The sequence below is a fragment of the Mustela erminea genome, chromosome 2, assembly GCF_009829155.1.
Source record: "Mustela erminea isolate mMusErm1 chromosome 2, mMusErm1.Pri, whole genome shotgun sequence".
In the NCBI taxonomy this organism is placed as follows: domain Eukaryota; kingdom Metazoa; phylum Chordata; class Mammalia; order Carnivora; family Mustelidae; genus Mustela; species Mustela erminea.
Window position 1 is genome coordinate 45,061,722 of NC_045615.1, and position 20,237 is coordinate 45,081,958.

General features: G+C 37.9%; 1 protein-coding gene across 5 annotated transcripts in view; it reads left to right on the forward strand.

Annotated features, from left to right (window-relative positions):
- Window positions 1-20,237, forward strand: part of ARHGAP24 (Rho GTPase activating protein 24) — a 509,415-nt gene that overhangs the window by 283,002 nt on the left and 206,176 nt on the right. The window contains exon 2 of one of the 5 annotated variants that reach the window (XM_032332779.1): window positions 4,207-4,294. The exons of the other annotated variants lie outside the window; for them this stretch is intronic. The gene's annotated coding sequence lies outside the window, so the exon portion shown is untranslated. The remainder of the gene's footprint in view (window positions 1-4,206; window positions 4,295-20,237) is intronic. 5 annotated transcript variants of the gene reach the window in all.

Genomic DNA, 20,237 nt, shown 5'->3' on the forward strand with positions numbered 1-20,237 from the left:
TGATCTTATCTATAACTTCCAACATATTTCTGATTTATAAAACTCATTCTCAAAGAGATACTGTAAACATAATTAAACTGACGAATTGAATGAATAAATACAAAAGGCACCCAAGATAATTTCAGAGAGTGGTAAGTGCTATGAAGAACAATTAAAATAGAAAAACGGGGCAGAGAGTGTGCGTATGTAAGGGACGGGGGAGATGATCAGCTAGAGTGATCAGGAAATCTTTTTTCTCGGGGAGAAGCATTTGAAATGAGTCTTTTTTTTTAATATTTTTATTTACTTATTTGACAGAGAGAGATCACAAGTAGGCAGAGAGGCAGGCAGAGAGAGAGAGAGGAGGAAGCAGGCTCCCTGCCGAGCAGAGAGCCCAATGCGGGACTCGATCCCAGGACCCCGAGATCACCACCTGAGCCGAAGGCAGCAGCTTAACCCACTGAGCCACCCAGGCACCCCAGGCACCCCTTGCAGTCTCATTAAATGGTAGTCCCTCAAAGATCAAGGGGCAACATCCTAATCAGATGGAACAACAGGAACAACAGGTTAGGGAACAGGAAAGATAAACAGGGGTGAAATTACGTGAGGCCTCAGAAGCCATCGTCAGGCATTTGGACTTACTCTGCAAACAGTGGGAAACCATTGCAGGGGTAAAGCAAGAGAATAATAGGAAACCATTAGAAGCCATGGAATGGGGTGATGGGAAACCACTGGAAGGTGTGAAGCGGCAGAATTATGGGTAGCTATCCGACAGTATAATGGGCCCTGGAGGAGAACGGCTTTTGAGAGGAGACAGGCAACAAAGTAAGCGTGAGCTTGAACTGAAGAGAGTTGGTGCTTAAGGTTTTTATGTGTGTGGTTCCCTGAGACTATTAAAAATGTCCACGTGTGATATCTCCTCCCGAGCACAGAATATTATAATCCAGTAGCTGCTATCACAAAAGAGTTCTCTGGGATTCCTTAGGAAAAGTCTTCCTCTAGTTATCGCCCTCGACCCGCAAGGATGACAAGAAGCCCCAGTTCAGATGCATCTTCTCTCTCCTTATTTCCGCAAGTCTACACACTTATATACGTTTACATGACCAATCAGCGAGCAGGGTACAGGAGGGAGCGAATCAGGCTGTGCACCTAAACGAACAACTTCGCTAGCAACCAATGCTGTTTACTTCCTCTTTGGGCGTTCCGCTTAGTCTCACGAGGCAATCCTAACCTGGCAACTAGCCAGGCGCCATCTTTTAATGGCGGAGGCCACACTGGCCAGGGGCCTGCCTCTGACATCTAGTGTTACTGTAAACCTGAAAACTAAGAGGAGATCTCAGAGTCAAGAGAACTCCACTGTCTTGCCTGTGTTAATATAGTCTGCCCCGGATTTCACCTCTGCTGTAAGTACCTCTCCCATCAGTGAAATTCAACTCCACATATCCAGGCTTCATAACACAGTAACTAGTCCCCACTAAACTATGCTAGGATTCTCAGATCCAGAGCATGCCCAGAGTAGGGCAACCTGGAGTATGTCCAAGGGACCTAAAAATAGAGGAACAATTTTTTTTTAAATGTTTGTATGTCACTGTGTTATTTTAGATTGTGTTCGAATTCTCATATTGACAGCACATGCTTCTCTTCCAATGGGGAGAAACAAACCGTGTCATGAATTACAAAGTCCGTTCAAGGACCAATTTCCTGTTGCTGGCACTGGTCACCAAAATTGCTAGTTCCCTCTTTGCTGAACCTATTTTGAGAGACTTTGGTTCTTGCATTTAATACCTATAATCTGTTGTCTGTGGCTCAGCCCACTTCTGTTCCAAACAACCTGCTTGTATGTGACTCCTCTTTACACCTTCCTTCCTGAGTCCAGTCCAGAGCCCTGAATCATCCTGACTCATTCCATCTAAATCTCTGTGTCTCTCTCCTCACAGCCTACTTCTCTTTCAAGGCTTATTAAGATTTCCTTCCTGTTCCTTCTCACAGACAAAAGGCAAAATGTTTAAATTAAAAGTAAAGTTTAAGAAGTAAAAGAGAAAGAGGGGATACTTTTAGTAAACCCCAGTCATATGTATCAGAGTGTCAAATTTTAATCAGACTTGAGGTATCAGTGCTATATATAAATGTAGATGTTGATGTCTTTGGGACTTATATTTGCACAGAGTTCAGTCAGACAAAATTAATTGAGATTGGAAGGAGATGAGGATCCTGCCATTGTGTAAAAAAGTATAAAGTATGGTTTACAAGATTTATTTCTCAACTATTACGTATTTTGAATCGGCTGCTTATTTGTCATTGTTGGAAAATTGATACAGTACCTATTAATTACTCAACATTTTGGAAAACACGTTTCAAAAACCACATATCACTTTAAAAATATACTTTTATAACTATTTAATCACATTGCACTATTTTCTTCCAAAGACCAGGGCCAGAGTAGATATGATATCATTTTAAAAGTAGATGGGCAATATAAAAAAAACTGAATTTCTGCACTAAACAGTGTGTCACAATTTAAAATGGGTTTGGGGTGGTCTGAGCATTTGCCAAATTGTGTCTTTAAATTGTAGTTTGTAATTTAGATTTTAGTAGTTTAGGGAGTCAGATCCAACAGAAAGATGAATAGTGCCCAGAGCAATTTCCACCTGGGCCATTTCATATTTTGACGTATCTGACCCTAGGATGGAGGATAGTTGTTGTTGAGAGTGGGCAACTCAATGGAGAGAATGTAAATAAATTTGGGGCACATGCTTATAATATGAGAATGGATAAAAAGATAGTTATGGAAAATTGGCCTTACTTCCTAAGTAAGCCCTTAGATTTTATTTGACAACTATACACTTATCTATAAAAGTTATTGCTTGTCACCATATTCCACAAGGGAAGGAAACTATATTAATGTTCAATTAATATTTGCTAAATAAGGACATGAATGAATAAATGAATCAATCAATACATTATAGAGAGGAAAACTTAAAAATATATTATAATAAGAATATCATTCCTTCAGTTAGAGAAAAATAGTTTCTTTATATATAAGTAGGAAATGTTATGTGAAAGATATCGAGTAAAAATTATTGTGCTGCTTCTCTTATTTAACAAAATATGTAATTAATAATAATAAGAATAAACTTGCACGTATGGTTAAAAAAATATCGACAAACTGGAAGTAGGGATCTGTGGTGATAGTAATGTGTTTCTAGTTCAATACCACTGATACTGGGTAGAAATATGAGGGGCGCCTGGGTGGCTCAGTCAGTTAAGTGACTGTAATCAGCTCAGGTCAGGATCCCAGGGTTCTGGGATTAAGCCCCAGGCTCCCTGTTCAGTGTGGAGTCTATTTCTCCCTCTCTCCTGTCTCCCTCCCCGCCCCGCACTTGTACTCTCTCTTTCTCACTCTCTCTCAAGTAAATAAGTAAATAAAATCTTTTCTTAAAAAAGAAATATTAAAGAGTAACACCTGTCATAGCATCATCCCTTATAGCCCTCTATAAGGACTAAAGTATGTCAGCATCCTGAGACATAAAAATATTATGCAAAATCAACAAACAGTAAGGTGTTTCCTAAATCTTCAAGAAATTGGACATTATAGAGAAACTTACAGTATTGAGGATTTGAAAGTGGAATGAGATGTTCTCTCTGAGAACAGATGGTTCTCACATTGTAGTTGTGTTACTGTTCCCTGCCAACTCCTGTGGGTATTATTCAAGGTAAACCATTTCCTTTGGGTATACTAGAGTAGTAGCAAGAGCATTGAATTGGAAGTTGTGAAACCTGGTAACTATTCTTAGCTGCAGCATTAATTAGCTATGTGAATGATCTTGTACAAGTCATATTTTCTCTGAGTGTCAGTTTCCTGATCTAAAAAATGAGGGCATTGGGCTAAATTATATTTAAGATCCTGATACTCTTTCTATGGTTCTTATTCTTTTTTTTTTTTTTTCCCTCTTTTTCCAAATGCTCAACTACTACATTATTTAAGGTATATTTCCTGGTTCTTTTTTTTTTTTTTTTCTTCCTCCCCTCTCTGTCTCTTTCTTCAATATATGGGATAGGAGGACACTGACTAAGTCTGAGGGGCGGGAGGAGGAAGAAAATTAGCTACAGGAAAGGTTTATATCCCTCTCTACAAGAAAACTTAAATATAGCTACTACAGCTTTGAAAGGAATGGTTTATGTCCAAACAGCATTTTCCAGACAAGCTCTGTACTTTTTTGCCAACAGAATTAACTTTAAACTGAACGCAGTAGACAGTTAAACAAGAGTCGGCACTGGAAACAGCTGTGAGTAGACAAGACCAGTTACTTATAAGGTACTGTTTTTTACTCACTGAAATCTCCTTCAGGGTTTGTTTGCTTGGGGCACAAGTATTCCGTGGTCCTTTGACCTTTCCCCACTCCTTGCCTCTTTTCTGAGAGAAAACACGCTCTTTAAAGTACCTTAGCTTCTTTGCTGTACTGTTTTGTGGCTGTTGATATTTGAAGCTACTAGGATTTGGTTTTGTTTTGTTTTGTTCTCAGGAATCTAATGGTCGTTGTTGTTATTTTATTTTGAAGCTTAGTTTATCTTTGTCCTTTTTTGTATCTTGTCATGGGTGGTTTTATGTTTTGTTGTTCATGTTGGATAAAGAAAGATAGGCTGTAATATTGCGGAATGTGCAGAATGCTCTTGACTGAGGGGGAGGGATAGGTTAATTCATCTTCGACTGGAAGTATAGAACCAGTATAGAGCCAATCAGGAGGACCAAGACAGAGCAGCTCCAGGCACTTTAAACTGACTCAAGAAAGGCTCACGGACCTCATCACAGTTTGGTGGATCTGACCTGGAAAACACATAATTTTGAATTAGGATTTTACCTATAATCTACTTCTATCATTAATTATTCATTTTAACCACTCTTTCCCTTCATTTCTACTTATTTAAAAATATTCTGACAAGCCTTTTTAAAAATTTTTTCATATGAAGTTTATCTTCTTTAAACTCATCTGCCTTAAATGGACATTTCCAAGATTTCAAATCACTGAGCTATGGAGGCTCTCAGAGCAGAAGGGGAGTAGCCCAGAATGGCAGTGGGGTAGACAGAAGGGAACCACTATCATCTGAAGTGTCACTCTTTCCCCGGAGGCGCGACTAGCTAATAGGTAATTCTGGCTGCTGGTCAATAAACAAGCAATGAGACAATTAAGGAGGTCTACATTTGTGGACTTTCCAAAAAGTGAAGCTTACGAGTTTACCACAGAAAACTCCAGAAGCCTTAGAATTTAGCCATTTTTGGATAGTTAACTTTCTGAGATCTAGTATATATTTTGAGATCCCTCTGGAGGGAACTAAATTCAATTTAATATTCTCTGAATTACCCAGCCTTCTCATCATGGATATACAATGTAGAATTATTCTATAATGTAATGATACATTGGGGGCCTATTCTGTGGTATATAAGGCTATTACATCTTATGTCAAAAAGTCATGTAATCACTATTCTTTTTTAAATGGTATTATTTTTATAGGATTTTGTTTTCTTTCTGTGTCCAGCATCCATATGGAAGGGTGACTTCGTATGGGTGTGGACCGTTTGCCTTCTTCTAACAATATCTTTCAACCTCAACCACGTCTTTATAATTATTATTATTTTTTTGTGCTGTGCACAGAAAACCAGAAAAAAAAGAGTTTGATAAAAAAAAATTATGGAAAGAATGAAAAGCAGTAACTTTATCTGAGGGCCCAAGAGATTCTCTTATGAGGAGTGGATGTGCCGAAGTGCATCGACACAGTGACATCTATTTTAGGTGCTCAGGAGACTTTTGGTTTGTGTCCAAGTCCTTAGTTGTGTTCTGTAGAATAATTTGCCATGGAAGTGGCTCTGGGATAAGGAAGGCATTACTGCATCAGATACAGAAAGTGCTGTTTGTTCTCGTTTTTAATAAAGTTATTGGAGGTATATGTCAAGGAATCAGTGACTAACCACATCTCAAGGGGCCAATTTAATATTAATCAAGCACTCAGTATTTTATTTTAGTTTCATTTACACATGCACTGTTCACATGCATGCACAACTGGGAAACAGCATCGTAACGCTTTGTAAGACAGAGTTAGGGAAGAGGAAAAAATATTCATCATTGAGTCCATGCAGTTCTTCTCTGTGGAGATTATGTTTCAAGGGGAAAAGATATATTTTTCATTCATCTTGATAATGTCTTGATTTCTTTACCTGTAACATCCTCACTTGCAATTTCTTGTAAGTTGAAAATATTATGAAGCACTGAATTTTGTAGCAGAATATGTTTTCTTACCTTTATTTTTTTTATGTTGTGCTCTGCAGAGCAAAAAGAATCACTGTTTTCTCAGTGATCTTGATAATTAATTGTACTTTACCCATGAGGAAAATTGAAACTGGCTATATTAGATAAACACACGAAGCTAGCAACTGAGTCCAGGGCAATTCTAAATTCCGACTTTAAGTAGCCCATTGCTAATGACTTGACCATACAACTTTATTTAGAATTGTGTGTGAGGACTTTTTTCTTGGGGGCCTTTTTTGCTCACACTAAGTGTTAAATACAAGTTTTATCTAGTCACTGTAGAAATTGTTACTGGGTGTTCAAGCATCTTGCAGTGTAAATGACATACTCTTTAAGTTTGAAACCATGAGTTCAGGGACTGCCTTTTGTCTGCTACATTGAATTTAATTTCCACGTAAGTTCAGAACATTGTCTAAAATCGAGAGGTTTTGCTTATTTTTGTTCCCTCATTCTTTCCGTTAAGTGGCATGGGTCATTTTTAAATAAAATGTTATTCCAATTGAAACATAATTCTTTAAAATTGAAAATAATGCTATTTTAAATCAATACAATAAAGCTTTTTTTTTTATACTTGATTGAGTCTTTCAGTTTAATCAAAATATAATTTTCACAGGCTTACCTAATTGGGAAATCTGACATATGAAAGGATATGTATTTTATAAGGAGAACTATACTATCACAAGACCTAAGCTTAAAATTCCTGGAAACTCAGTGCTGTGTTGAATATACACAAATGGAGACTTCCATTTAGAAAGTGCTTTTTATAACTAGAAAGAGAAGAAGCCTGTTAGTGTTCCTGATAGTGCTTTATAAGGGTCTCTCTTGAAACTGCCTTGTGAGAAGACTCAGAACATAGTCCCTCATGAATTAGAATTCCGTGAGCAAATGTATTTCAAGGAGCTGTCAAGTCCCATGCTATAGGTTGTGGGCATGGAAGAGAAGCCATCAATATTGCCTTCGTTGTTGAACAGAGAAAGAGACAGTAACTTTCTTCTCATAAAAATCAGAATTGAGTTCATTTTCAACTTCAGCCTCTCAGTAAAGATGCTCAAATTGACACTAGTATGTTCTTCTATGTTGCCCTTTGCTTAATGTACTAAACTGGACAATTTAAGAGGTGATATGGTCAAAGACTGGCATTCATTTTGTTCATTTTAGTCATGCAATAAATGTCTGTTGAATGAATATAACTTCCAATCCTTGAATTAAAAGGGCATTAACAAAAAATAATACTAAACTCACTATATTTTACTTCATGTTTTATTATTGAAGTATTTGTTATTTAGTTTACTGTTGGGTTATGCTAAAATGTAAAAACTTCATTAAGCATCACCATTAATAACTAAATTTCTATGTGTTTTCTAACAGCAATTTAGAACTATGAATTGTTATAGGTGCTTACAGTCAGTAGTAATTTAAAAAAGTAGAGTTGGAAGACATGAAGGCATCAGCCTTTTTCCTCTACCCTTTGTTTTTTTTGCTGGTATTGTGGCACTTATAATTCATTTATTACAAGCAGATGTCTCTTTTTAAAATTAATATTATTAGTAATATTATTACATTAATATTATTAATATTATTTTATCAATATTATTTGACTTATTATTATTACTGGGAAAAACAGTGAGATATTAGGACAGATAAATGTGCCTGAGTCTAAGACAGTTTTACAGGCCAAATATTATTTTGGTGATCTTAAAATTGTAGAAAGTAATTTTTGAAGAGTATGTAAGTTGTAGAGCTGTAGGCAAACAGTGATATCTTTCTAAACTAACAAAAATAATAATAATGATTTTAGGAAGCAGTTTCCATTTTGCTTTAGCTTCTCTCTCCAACCTGCTTGCTTTTGAGTATGTTTAATACAAAGATGTGTTCTGCGGTCCTTCTTTGCAGCATAGCTTGAGTCCGGCTGGGAAGATAGCATTCATACGTCCTCCGTCTGCATCCCTGAAAATGGTATAAATTGAATTGAATACAGTGGAAAGGAAAACAACCTCCCTGCCAACCTGGGGTATAAAATGCCCTATATCACTCACAAGAAAGGAACAACTGTAATGATTATGGAGAGAGTAACAATTATAAAAGGAGAAATAAATTTTTAAAAAAGATTTTATTTATTCATTTGAAAGAGAAAGAGTGAAAGAGTGCATAAGCAGAGAGGGAGAAGTAGACTCTCTGCTGAGCAGGGAGCCCCATGCAGGTCTCAATCCCAGGACCCGGGAATCATGACCTAAACCGAAGACAGACATTCAACTGACTGAGCCACCTAGGTGCCCCAAGGAGAAATAAATTATTGTCACCAATTTCACTCTCTAGTGGGTTCATTCCTATTGTCAGATTTCTTTCTCTATCTGTGTATATAATATCGTATCAATATTTTGTTTTGTTTTACTTTTACAAAGTTGGTTTAAAACTGCAAATTTGGATTCCACCTTGCTTCATTTAACATTTATTAGGAACTTTTTCTGTTTTACTCAGAACACTTTGGAAAAGAATAATATACAACTGTATACTATTCTATTCTGTTCTATAGCAATACCATATGTAACAGAATTTGCCCCCCCCCATATTTGGGGTCCTGCTTGTTTTGGTGTGTTCTGTCGTACGTGAAATAAGACTAAGCATTTGTTTGCATGTGATTTTTTTGTTCATTAGAATTGTAATGACCTAGAACTCTGCAAGAACAAATCCCTCTTTTGGCAGTGTGGGGAAACTTAGTCCAGAAATATTGCTCATGTAGAACCCAGGCTTCCAGCTTTCAGTCTCATTTCGATGTTCATCCAGGAGTAATGACTGCATGATAAATTTCCTCCGGGGCAAGAGGTGAAAGCGTAATTTCCTTCTGTCTGAGTAAGAGGTCAACCATGTACCCTATTCTCTGAAAATCCCCAGGGAACAGAAGGGTTCTCATACTAAAGAAAGAACTCAAGATTCCCTGCCAAAAGTCTTTATGACCCAACGGGTGATAAACATATAATAGCTATGGGAACATTTTTAAATAGCTGTCACTTTGTTAATGAGCATTTGCTAAAGCATTTCCTGGGCCACTCTTGTTTATGGAACTTTTAAACAAAATGTTTATCAAGATGAAACTGGGGCTTGCTTCATAAATTTATGTTCTTTTACTTACACCTTTGCTTTTCCTCAGGGCATGACCAATGTCCAGGCCTGTGCTACACGAAGCAAACAAACAAACACTCAACTTTCTCAATGGAGCTCTCTCTTCCTGATGCCAAGAAAAATTTTTTTCTGTTTTTGCTTTCCCACCTCCCTCCGACTCTAAAACTCTTGGCAGTTGGACATTTATCTCTACCACAATGCTGAAATTACCTCTCAGGGGTTGCTAAAAATGGCTGAATTAATGGTTAAACCCAGAGCTTTTTAGCCGTTGCTCACCTCTGCTCTTTCTGCTGTTTGCTATTTACACTCTCTGCCGCCGTGCTCTTCCTGAAATAGTTCTATCTTTCAGAGTTAGGGATAAGCCTACAGTTCCACTTTTCTAATCTTCTCTTTCTTGCGAGGGCTCCTGTCTTCTTCCCGCCTCCTTATTCTCGCTGTCTGTGTTTATATTTCTCCCTCTATACTTTCTCCCTCAGAAGATTGCATCCAGTCCCATGCCCATGACTTAAAGCCCGGTCTAGAGATCTGGTCAGCAAGACTTTTGAGATGTAACTCATAATTAGTGTAAGTTATGATACAGGTTTCCTTTCTCTGGATACGCAACACTTGTAGCGGGATCTTTGGCTTGGTAGGGAAGCGGGCTAGGTTTCGGATCCAGCTTGACCCCACCACCTTCCGTGCCTGCCCTACTTGTCAGAGTTCCCAGTACCGGGCTGTCTCAGATATTTCAGGACTTCAAACTCTGTATCATTCCTTCACTCCAGCCAACCCTTCATCTGTTATCCCCTTCCTCAGTTCCTTTGCAACCAGGTGACTGTTTTTATAGAATTTTTAAATCTATAGTCTTTGCTTTTTTTCATCCCCGTGACTACTGTCTTGCTCAGAATTCCGTGATCTGTTCTTAACCCACTGTCTCCTTACTGGTCCTAGTCTCCCTCTCTCCAGTCCTTTGCCACTCTGGTCCATCTTCTACACTGTTGACAATTTAAAAAATATGTATATATGTCTTTTATATATATGTATACATTTTCCCGCCCCCCTAAATTTTCAGTGAGTTCTTAATAGAGAGTTAAGAGTGGGGCCTGTGGCGTTGAATGACAGGATTTGAGGCTCAGCGCTGGCCCCTCTTGCATATGTTATCCTATGCAAGTGACTTTAACATTTCTAAGCCTCCATTTTCTCATATAAAAAAAGTGTAATAAATGTACCAATCATGGTTAACATGTATCAAACCCATATATGTGCCGAGGGCCATAGTGGTCTGAATTCTTTCCATGCCTTCCTTCATCCAGTACTCAAAAGAGTACATTAAAAAAAAAAAAAAAAAGTACATTTTATTAGATTTATACTAAACATTCCTTAAAAATGCAATCCAGGTAATCTTAGAGACTGGTTTATTATTTATGACTTGAATTTGTTTGTTTGTTTTCTTTTAAGAAAGCTACTCTAAAATTAAACCCAGATAATACCAGTGACCTTGTCCCAATTGAAAATGACGGTAAAACAAAAGTAAGTGGATGTTTTATTTCAGTTTGAGATGAAAGCATCTCCTGGCGCATTCTTTTCTTTTGCTGGAGGGGAGGTCCATGGGGGGAAGGGCTAAATGGGTGATGGGCATTAAGGAGGCATTTGTGATGAGAGCTGCATGTTGTATGTAAATGACGAATCATTCAATTCTCTTCCTGAAATGAATAGTGCACTATATGTTAACTAACTTGAATTTAAATAAAATCTTAAAAGAAAAAACAAGAAACAACAAGAAAGAAAAGGTAGCAAGAAAAGGAAAACTTCTTAGTAACATTTACATGATGCAAATAATTGCCTCTCTTTATTCAGTGTTTCTATGTGATTTTATTATTTATTCTTTATGATTCAAACTTATAGTCACAAAACTAACAAGCAGAGTAGCTAGGAATCTCTCTCAGGTTTTGAACAACAGGCTCTCTGCCTCCTTTGCAGACTGCTTCTCTTTCTGTGAATTTAAGAATCAATGCAATGATATAATCAAATTTAAGTGGAAATACTCCAAAGTAATGACTAAGGGATTTCAGATGTATGCCAGGAATATTATTTCACTATAATATTATCTTAGAGTAATAGACTGATTTAGTTTTTCTCAACCAACACATGGCTTCTGCTTTGGGTAGATACACTGACCATTCGCCCTTGTATCCAATACTAGTTTTCTGAAAGTGATTGCTAGTGTCTTCTCTAGTGCTTTACCCCAGAGACTAAGCTATTTTTGTCAGAAGATTTTGGCTCTTTCTTAGCATCAAAGGTTCTGTGACATATTTCATTTCCTTAATCTACTCAGTAATCACTTATGAATGGAAGTTGCATCTATCATACAATAGGGATGTTGGATGGGGTCTTAAGGATCTTTTATTAGAGCCCCCACATATTTCACCTGACCAATGTAGGTCAAACTAGGCTAAGAGACACATCAGTGATCATAGAGAAGTCTAGAGGATGTTTCCTCTCTAAGAATGCATACCTTGCAGTTTTACTGGCAACTTTTTGGAATACTGAATGCATTGAATAGTCTAAAAGTCACAATAGAAATAAATCTCTTTCCTTCTCCCTCCATCTTTCCGTGTCAGGCAGGAATAGCTGGAATCCAGTGTATGTATTAGAGATCCACTCTTTCTTTCTTTCTTTCTTTCTTTCTTTCTTTCTTTCTTTCTTTCTTTTCTTTCTCTCTCTCTCTCTTGCTTTTTCTTTCTTTCCCTTCCTTCCTTCCTTCCTTCTTTCCTTCCTTCCTTCCTTAAGGTTTTCTTTATTTATCTTAGAGAGAGAATGTACACGTACAAGAGATCAGGAGCAGAGGACAGAGGGAGAAGCAGTCTCCCTGCTGAGCAGGGAGCCCAATGTGCGGCTAGATCCTAGGATCACGACCTGAACCAAAGGCAGACGATTAAAGAACTGAGCCACCCAGGCGCCCCTCCATCATCTTTTTTTTTTTTTCCATTCACAGGAGCTATTTTTTGGTAGAGAAAACCTTCCAAATGCTGTTTGCTTGACTTTAAATTTCTTCAGCTCTCGAAATGGGAATTACTAACATACATCACAAATAAAATAATGAAATATTTATGAATCATCCCTAAAGTGCAACCCCAGTGCTCCACAGTGTTCTCTGAAGAAAAATAAATCTCTGTGTCAGAGATATATTTGTACATTTAAAAATATATAGATATTAACATTATGTTGTAGAGTATTATGATATGAAATACCATACACATGCACACACAGACCAGGGACATGGCTTGGGAGACGTACCTTTTCCAGAGTGAATGTTCTCCCTCCACACAGATCTGTCACTTTCTCATATAAACACCTGGCCTTGGCCTTTATTCCATCTCCCCTTTGTATTATCTGCCACTCATAGTGACCTTTCAGCTTACAGTGTTCCTCAGTCTTGTCTTTCTAGAGATTATTACTTCTTCTGAGATGCTCTCCCTGACTCCATCCCTACCCTTGACTCCCACAGCTGACCTCTGTGGTTCTCACCACTTTGCACTTGAAGTTCGTGCTTACTGGCCCACTTTCCTGGCCCAGCTGCCCTGTTAGCTCCCGGACGACAGGGACTTTGTCTGACAGGCTTGGATGACCAGTGCTTCACACAGTGCCTGACACTGGATGACAAATTTAGGGGCCCAATATTGCTGTAGGCTTGTTGTTACAACAGGGTATAAAACCTGTGTGAGGTATTCTCACACAAGGAGAAGTTGAGGGATTAGCCATCCTGTCATAGCAGACATTTGGTTAGCTGAATAGAAAGTATAAGACTCTAGGCAAGAGTGATGAGTTTCTTTCTTTTTCCCTCTGAGTAAAATATTTCAGGTTTTTGCTGTACATAGATTTTATTTCATATTTACTCAGATTTCATATTAAATGACCTGATGGTCATTCAGGTGTTTATTTTTTTAAAACAACTTCGATTATTTCAACATTCAGTTGAAGTTTTATTAAACTTTGTCTTAGCTTCTTCACCATTTGTCAGAGTTTCCGTGGTCCCTTTATTTGATGGAGGCTCAGATTCAGTGCTGAAATTCTAGAAATATTTTGATATTCATTCATGGTCTGTCGCCTTACATTTTCTCAAATTCATTGTATGACAAATACTGTTTCAGAAAAAGGATAATTAAGGGAAAAAAAAAAGTGCTTTGGAGGTTTTTGTCTGCAACAGTTTTTGAGTTTCAAAAAGTTAACTCCATAAATCCTCAGGATCCAAAGTTTAAATGATAACAACAAAAACAAAAACAATGAAATAAAATTGTTCTCTTTATCCCATCCCTAAAATCAGATAAGGTTCTCATGGTAGGGGGCCAAAGAGAAGAATCAAAGGGAAACAAAGAGACCTTAGTGGTTGGGGGAGGGTGAGATTCTGAGTGGGAGCTCCAAGTTCTGTCACCCTCTGCCCCATTGCCTGAACTGGGTCCCTGGGAGACAGAACAGAAAACCTGGACCAGACCAGTGAAATCTGAGAATAGAGGATTCTGTGAATCATTTCCTGTAAGAAGTACATGGAGGCTACAAACTCAGATCATTGTTTAGTGTTGTTCCACTTGGTACAGGGATATTCAAATTGGGTATGAAGGCAGCCAAAACAACACCCCAGCTTATCCCATGTCCTCCGTGCAGCCAAGAGAGGAGGAGAAGAAGCAGTAAGAGGCAAACCTGGAAAAGCTGGGGACAAGGACATGGAGGACTTTGTCCCAGGGTTTGTAGACTGAAGAACAGACAAGGAAATCAGCATCTCAGACATGCCTGTGTATGCAAAGGATGATGACCATGACCAGATTCCCACTCTCCTTCATCTAAGACCTGGAACCCTAGATGTCTCCATGAAACTTGGGGTGCCTGGATTACTCAGTTGGTTAAGTGTCTGTCCTTGGCTCAGGACATGATCTTAGGGTCCTGGGATGAAGTCCCATGTGAGGCTTCCTGCTCAGTGGGGAGCCTGCTTCTTCTTCTCCCTCTGCCTGCTGTTTGCCTGCTTGTGCTCTCTCTCTCTGTCAAATAAATAAACAATATCTTAAAAAGAAAAAGAAAGAAAGAAGAAAAGAAAGAAAGGAAGGAAATGCTGAAATTTTGGTAAATTGCTCAGAAGGATTATTGCCTGCCTAAAAGCACATTATAAAGTGAGCCCATACCGGTAATGAGTGATCCTTACCCAAGTTCTTTCTTTCTTTCTTTTTTTTTTAAAGATTTTATTTATTTACTTGACAGAGAAATCACAAGTAGGCAGAGAGGCAGACAGAGAGAGAGGGGAAGCAGGCTCGCCGCTGAGCAAAGAGCCCGATGCGGGGCTCGATCCCAGGACTCTGGGACCATGACCTGAGCCAAAGGCGGAGGCTTTAACCTACTGAGCCACCCAAGCGCCCCTACCCAAGTTCTTTCTTAAAGCACAGCTAAGGGGCCCAAAAAATAACATCTGCTCCAAGACTATGGGCTCCATAGAGATCAAGGACAGAAAGGAAAACAAAAAAATCACTTAGTGGCTTTCTGAGGGGATTATAGATTGCTCAGAATGAAGACTAAATTTGGACTCACCAAGAAATTCCCTATGAAAATCTAAGTTCTGAAACGTTCTTAACTGACTGATGTGAGAATTTTCCAAAGTGTGGCCTGTTTAGGTTTTCACTGGTCCACTGGGACATCTATGGAATTTCTTGGCCAAAACTTGGCAACTGTCTGCGAATGGCCCAGTTTCCTATTACCCAGTGTGCAGACAGAGGGGAGATGGTATGCAGAAGTTGACTAGTGTTTGGGGTAGGGCAAGAGATTGTTACTCCTCACAAATGCAAAAGCAAATGCAGGCTCTGAACAAAGATCTTTTCTGAAAGGTCAGGCATGGGTTCCCACAGACTTAACAACACTGGGGTACAATTGCGGGAATCAGTCATATCAGGGGTACCATCATGTGGCAAAGGAGATCCAGCCAGCCAGAGAGATGTCAGGCAATCAAAGAATAGTATTTTAAACAGGTCAATCAGGCTTTTGTTCTCAGGGAAATCAGTCAGCAGTTCTGGGGGAGTCCAGGGATAGGACCGTTCATAAGAGTGAATGGAAAACAAAATGCAGACTCATTGAGCAACTGGGTATCAGACACTACATAGGAACTAAGACACCGAAGAAGCAAAAACTCAGGTAACAGTAGGAGAACCCGAAAATCTAATCCTGGAAAGTATGGAGCTAGCATTGAGAGTCAAATAGTAGTTGAGAGAAATAAATTACAAATACTCATAATCAGAGAAATCCAGGTATTCTGCAAAACTAGGCCTATTCTGGACCTCTGATATGCTTGGAAAACTATCAGAAGGTCTGAGGGGTGGGGAAGTTAGTGCCAGTAATTTTAATTCATTCCTTAAAGACACTGTTACTGTGGGGATTAGGATTACATTTGCTCCTCCCTGAAATGCAATGTCGAGGATTCTCCAAAATCACCCTTGAGAAGCCCTATTAAGCCGTCAGTATGATTTTCTCTTCTAAACACCACTAGATTTGTATATCTCCTTGCTTTAAGATCTAAGTTAGAATGTTTCATTGCCTTTCTTTCAATGCCCTGATTTTAAATGTTCTTTTTTCTTGTCTTCTCTCAATAAATCTATGGGTATTAGATGGTTTTAGAAGTTATAAAAAATACGTGAAGAACTTAAAGTGTAGATTCCTGGGTCTGCACCCAGAGTGCCTGATTCAGTAAACCTGGTATTGGGCCCTGGAATATGTATTTTAACAAAAACTCCAGGTGATTATGATGCAGGTTGTCCATGGACCACACTTTAAGAAGCCCTATTAAATCACCTAAATGCCTTGGGAAATCTGACAGCTCATTGGCCATATTACATCTCTCTGACTGCCTCCTACTCTCCATGTAGCAGTAAAAATTATTTCTTATCACACCACATATCTTGATTTCAGGTTATGAAAACTGTCCTTATAATAATATTTGGGGCTAAAACATGGAGGGTTTTAGAATAAAATTCCAAATTCAAGATAGATTGTGTTTTGGCTGCCTTTAATTTTATTATATCTACACTATAAAGGACAATTTATTTTTATTGAAATTTAGATCTATTCTGGGATATGAAAATGGCTCCAATTTATACCTGAAATCTAAGATTGCTATCCTTTTCCTCTTCCCAGGATGAATTATCTCTCTTTCCAGTTTATTAGAGAAACGTTCCCTCAACCGCAAGCATAAAGACAGCTGCAGACTCTTGGTAGAAATTAAAAAGGAGTATTTGGGAATATTTACAGTGTCTCTTTTAGAATTGGAGGCTGGGCAACAAGCAGTCATCACATATGGGAAAGATTTACATTGCCTGAGTGGGCTCAAGTTTGATGTAGCATAAATGGTATTTCCCCAGATTTTCCATGGCTGCAGTCTATGCTCTTGTCTCTATGGAGAAATATGCCGGGCTAGGGAATAATGAATAAGCATTCTTCCAGGCACTGTAGTCAGAGCCTTTTCTTTTCAGCCAAGTTTAATGTGACTGTTTCACATATGATTTTGCTCTTCGTGAACTGGATTGGAAAAAATGAAAACCTGGTCTAAAAATAAAGATATCAAGCATTTGATTGCTAATCAGTAAGCATTTGTTATTGCTAAGGTCTGTAAGAACCAAACAGCAGACCTTGTGCTACATATTAAGCCTAAATTCTATTGTGTGCTTATCCCTTTTAACCCAACAAAGAAGTAAGGAATCATGGAAATGAAAGAACTCTGTGAAACAGTGTATCAAGCAAATTGCCTTAAAAAAAAAAAAAAAAGGCAAACAGAATTTGAATTAAATGTCCATATTTTGGGAATCTGTGCAGTGTTCTTAAAATTTTGATAATGGCCTTTTTTCCCCCAGCTTTATAAATTATGCTTTTGGGACATACACATGCAGAGCATTAGGCATATTTGAGGGTAAAGATGGAAGGCAATAATGTAGAAGATTGTTCATTATCAAAAGTGGTTAGGATTTGAGAGGTAGCCCCAGAAAAGAAATTATAGGTGTTAAAATACTGAGTCATGAATTGTGTTTACCAAGTATTTTCAGCTGTCTACTTTCTAGTCACTTAATGGAATTCTACTTCTCCCCTCTTTTGAAATTAGGCATGGCCATGTAACTTACTTTGGCCAGTGAAAAGTGAACAGAAGTGACATATCTCATTTCCAGGTGGAAGTTATAGCTGCCAATGTCCAGGTCATCCCATGCCTTACGGCTCTGTGATTACAGAGGCACACTGTCAGGTACTTGAACAAGCTGAAATCCCTGCTGACCCACATTGGACAATAGTGTGAGTCAAAAAAAAGTTGTGTTATGGAATTTGTTGTTAGTGCAGCAACATTTAGCCTATCCTAACTAGTATACACATGTAGACATGGAGGCAAAAAACACCCCAAGTGTTTTGACAGAAAATGGGGATTTACCAAGATGGAGGTTGGCAATAATATGTGATCGTGCATTATATCATTTAAGGGAGCTCTAGAGCCAACCTGATGGAAAGAATTTTGTTTGTTCAATTGTAGAGTCAGGTCTGAATACTAAGGAACTAAAAAATATATTAAAAAATTATGTTCATGGCTATAAACAACAGCAATATACAACAAAATTGTCAATAATGAGGATCCTTGAACATTGGGAATGGGACTGAATGGGATATTATACTTTTCCTTTTAATAATTCAGACTTTTTTAATCAAATGCACCTGAAGCAATTTTATATCCAAAAATACAAATATGGGAAAATTAAATACCATACCCCAGTAAAAATCTAAAGTTTTAACAATTTTTTAGATAATGCATGGTGATCAAGGTTAAGAGAATTCAGAATATGACGGTCCTGAAGAACCTCCTGAAATCAAGGATTGGAAGGAAAATGGAGTGTTGTTCGCTACCTATATAAAAGCCAAGGCACACATGGCCTGCTCATAGCCTAGATTGCTTTAAAGAAACATTGCCCACTAATTGTAATTAAAAAAAACCAAAAACTAATGTAGTCTAAGTATGTTAGAGTATGGTCCGATTCTTGGTTCATTGCATTATCTCTTAAAATTCTCTTACTCCTTTCAGTTGTCCCCCAAAACTTGTCTTAATCCTCAAGAAAACTTTTTTTCTCCTGAAACCCAGCCCATGGCCCCTCCTTTTCCTTTTCCTCCTTTTTAAAATCCTCTCTTCCTACTTCAAGCCATTCCTCTTCTTGATTTTCTCATTTTCTCTACCTGTTACCCAGAGTCTATAAAACCAAAGCCAAGAGTAGAGCAGACTTTGAATGTTCTTTGGAGTGAAAAAAACTAAGAGTCAAGGGCAAAAATGCTCTTTCGCAATCAAGAAGACGTAAAATGTGAAAAAATTATATTATATATTTTCTCTTTTTTTCTGTTTGACACAGTTATGAGAGATGAGTTTTCATCTCTTTGCTTCTCTGTGGGAGTGTCCATTGGTTACGTTTTCTATATAGACAGGCCTCTTTTTAAAAAAAAAAAAAATAGTGTGGGGCGCCTGGGTGGCTCAGTGGATTAAGCCTCTGCCTTCAGCTCAGATCATGATCTCAGGGTCCTGGGATCGAGTCCCAAATTGGGCTCTCTGCTTGGCAGGGAGCCTGATTCCTCCTCTCTCTTTTTTCCATACCTCTCTGCCTACTTGTGATCTCTGTCTGTCAAATAAATAAATAAAATCTTTAAAAAAAAAATAGTTTGGGTTTCCCCTTGAAAGAAGTTAGAACTAATTAAAGGTTAAACCATATACTCTGCCCAACCCTCTATAGAGTACACAGCTTGATGATATTTTGAAGAATATTATGACAATTTATGGATTATATTCCAAAGTGCCATCCACTTAGGAAACATTTCTGATATGTCTTCCTTCCCAACATCACCCCTGTTTATTTTCTTAGGAAATATCTGATCTCAAAAGAGCTACTATATTTCTTATTTCAGAAATCCAAGATCATCAAGTTGATTTATTATAGAATAGCTGCGAGTTTTGTCAGATCTCATTGTTATGCACCACTGAAGTACATCAACCAATTGCATCCATCAACTAATATTTGGACTTGTTAAACTCTGTCATTATTTAATTAGTCTTAAAAAAGTCACAGTAGGCAGAGAACTCATTGTTTTTCTGTACTAAAGAAATTCTTGTTGAAATAGAGGAATATTTTTCCTGGCCCCATAAATTAAAGACAGTAAGATAAATAGAGAGTTGACAGATATAAAAGAAGCAAAGTTAATTCCCAGTTATAGAACACCAATAAATTTTCAAAGAATGAAATTTTGTGTTTGTAGGAGGTCATAAATATTGCAGCATACACCATTTACTTCCCTCTCTACTTGCATGAGCATGAAGCATATATACACTTTAACTTTGTCTAGATAATAAGGTTGATGCAATTATTTGAGTATAAACTATCTCTAAATGTATATTTGTATATTTCAGGAAACTGCCAACAGTCATTCTAATGGCTGGTTTACAATAAGTTTCTATGATGAGGAATCCTTAGGAAAACAAAGTTGAGCATGTATTATAGCCTTAGATCTTAAGAGTAATGCTTCTTAGAGACAGATGTATGCTTTGATTTAAGAACATGGTTTTATTTATTTATTATTATTATTATTATTTAGAGAGGGAGAGAGAGAGAGAGGGCAGGGGAGGGGCAGAGGGAAAGGGAGGGAAAGAATCTTAAGTAGGCTCCATGCTCAATCTCTCAGGGCTTAATCTCACTGTCTTGAGTTCATGACCTGAGCCAAAATAAAGTTAGACGCTTAACTGACTGAGCCACCGTGGTGCCCCAGGAACATGGTTTTAAGAGACTCTTAATCTCACAAAACAAACTGAGGGTTGCA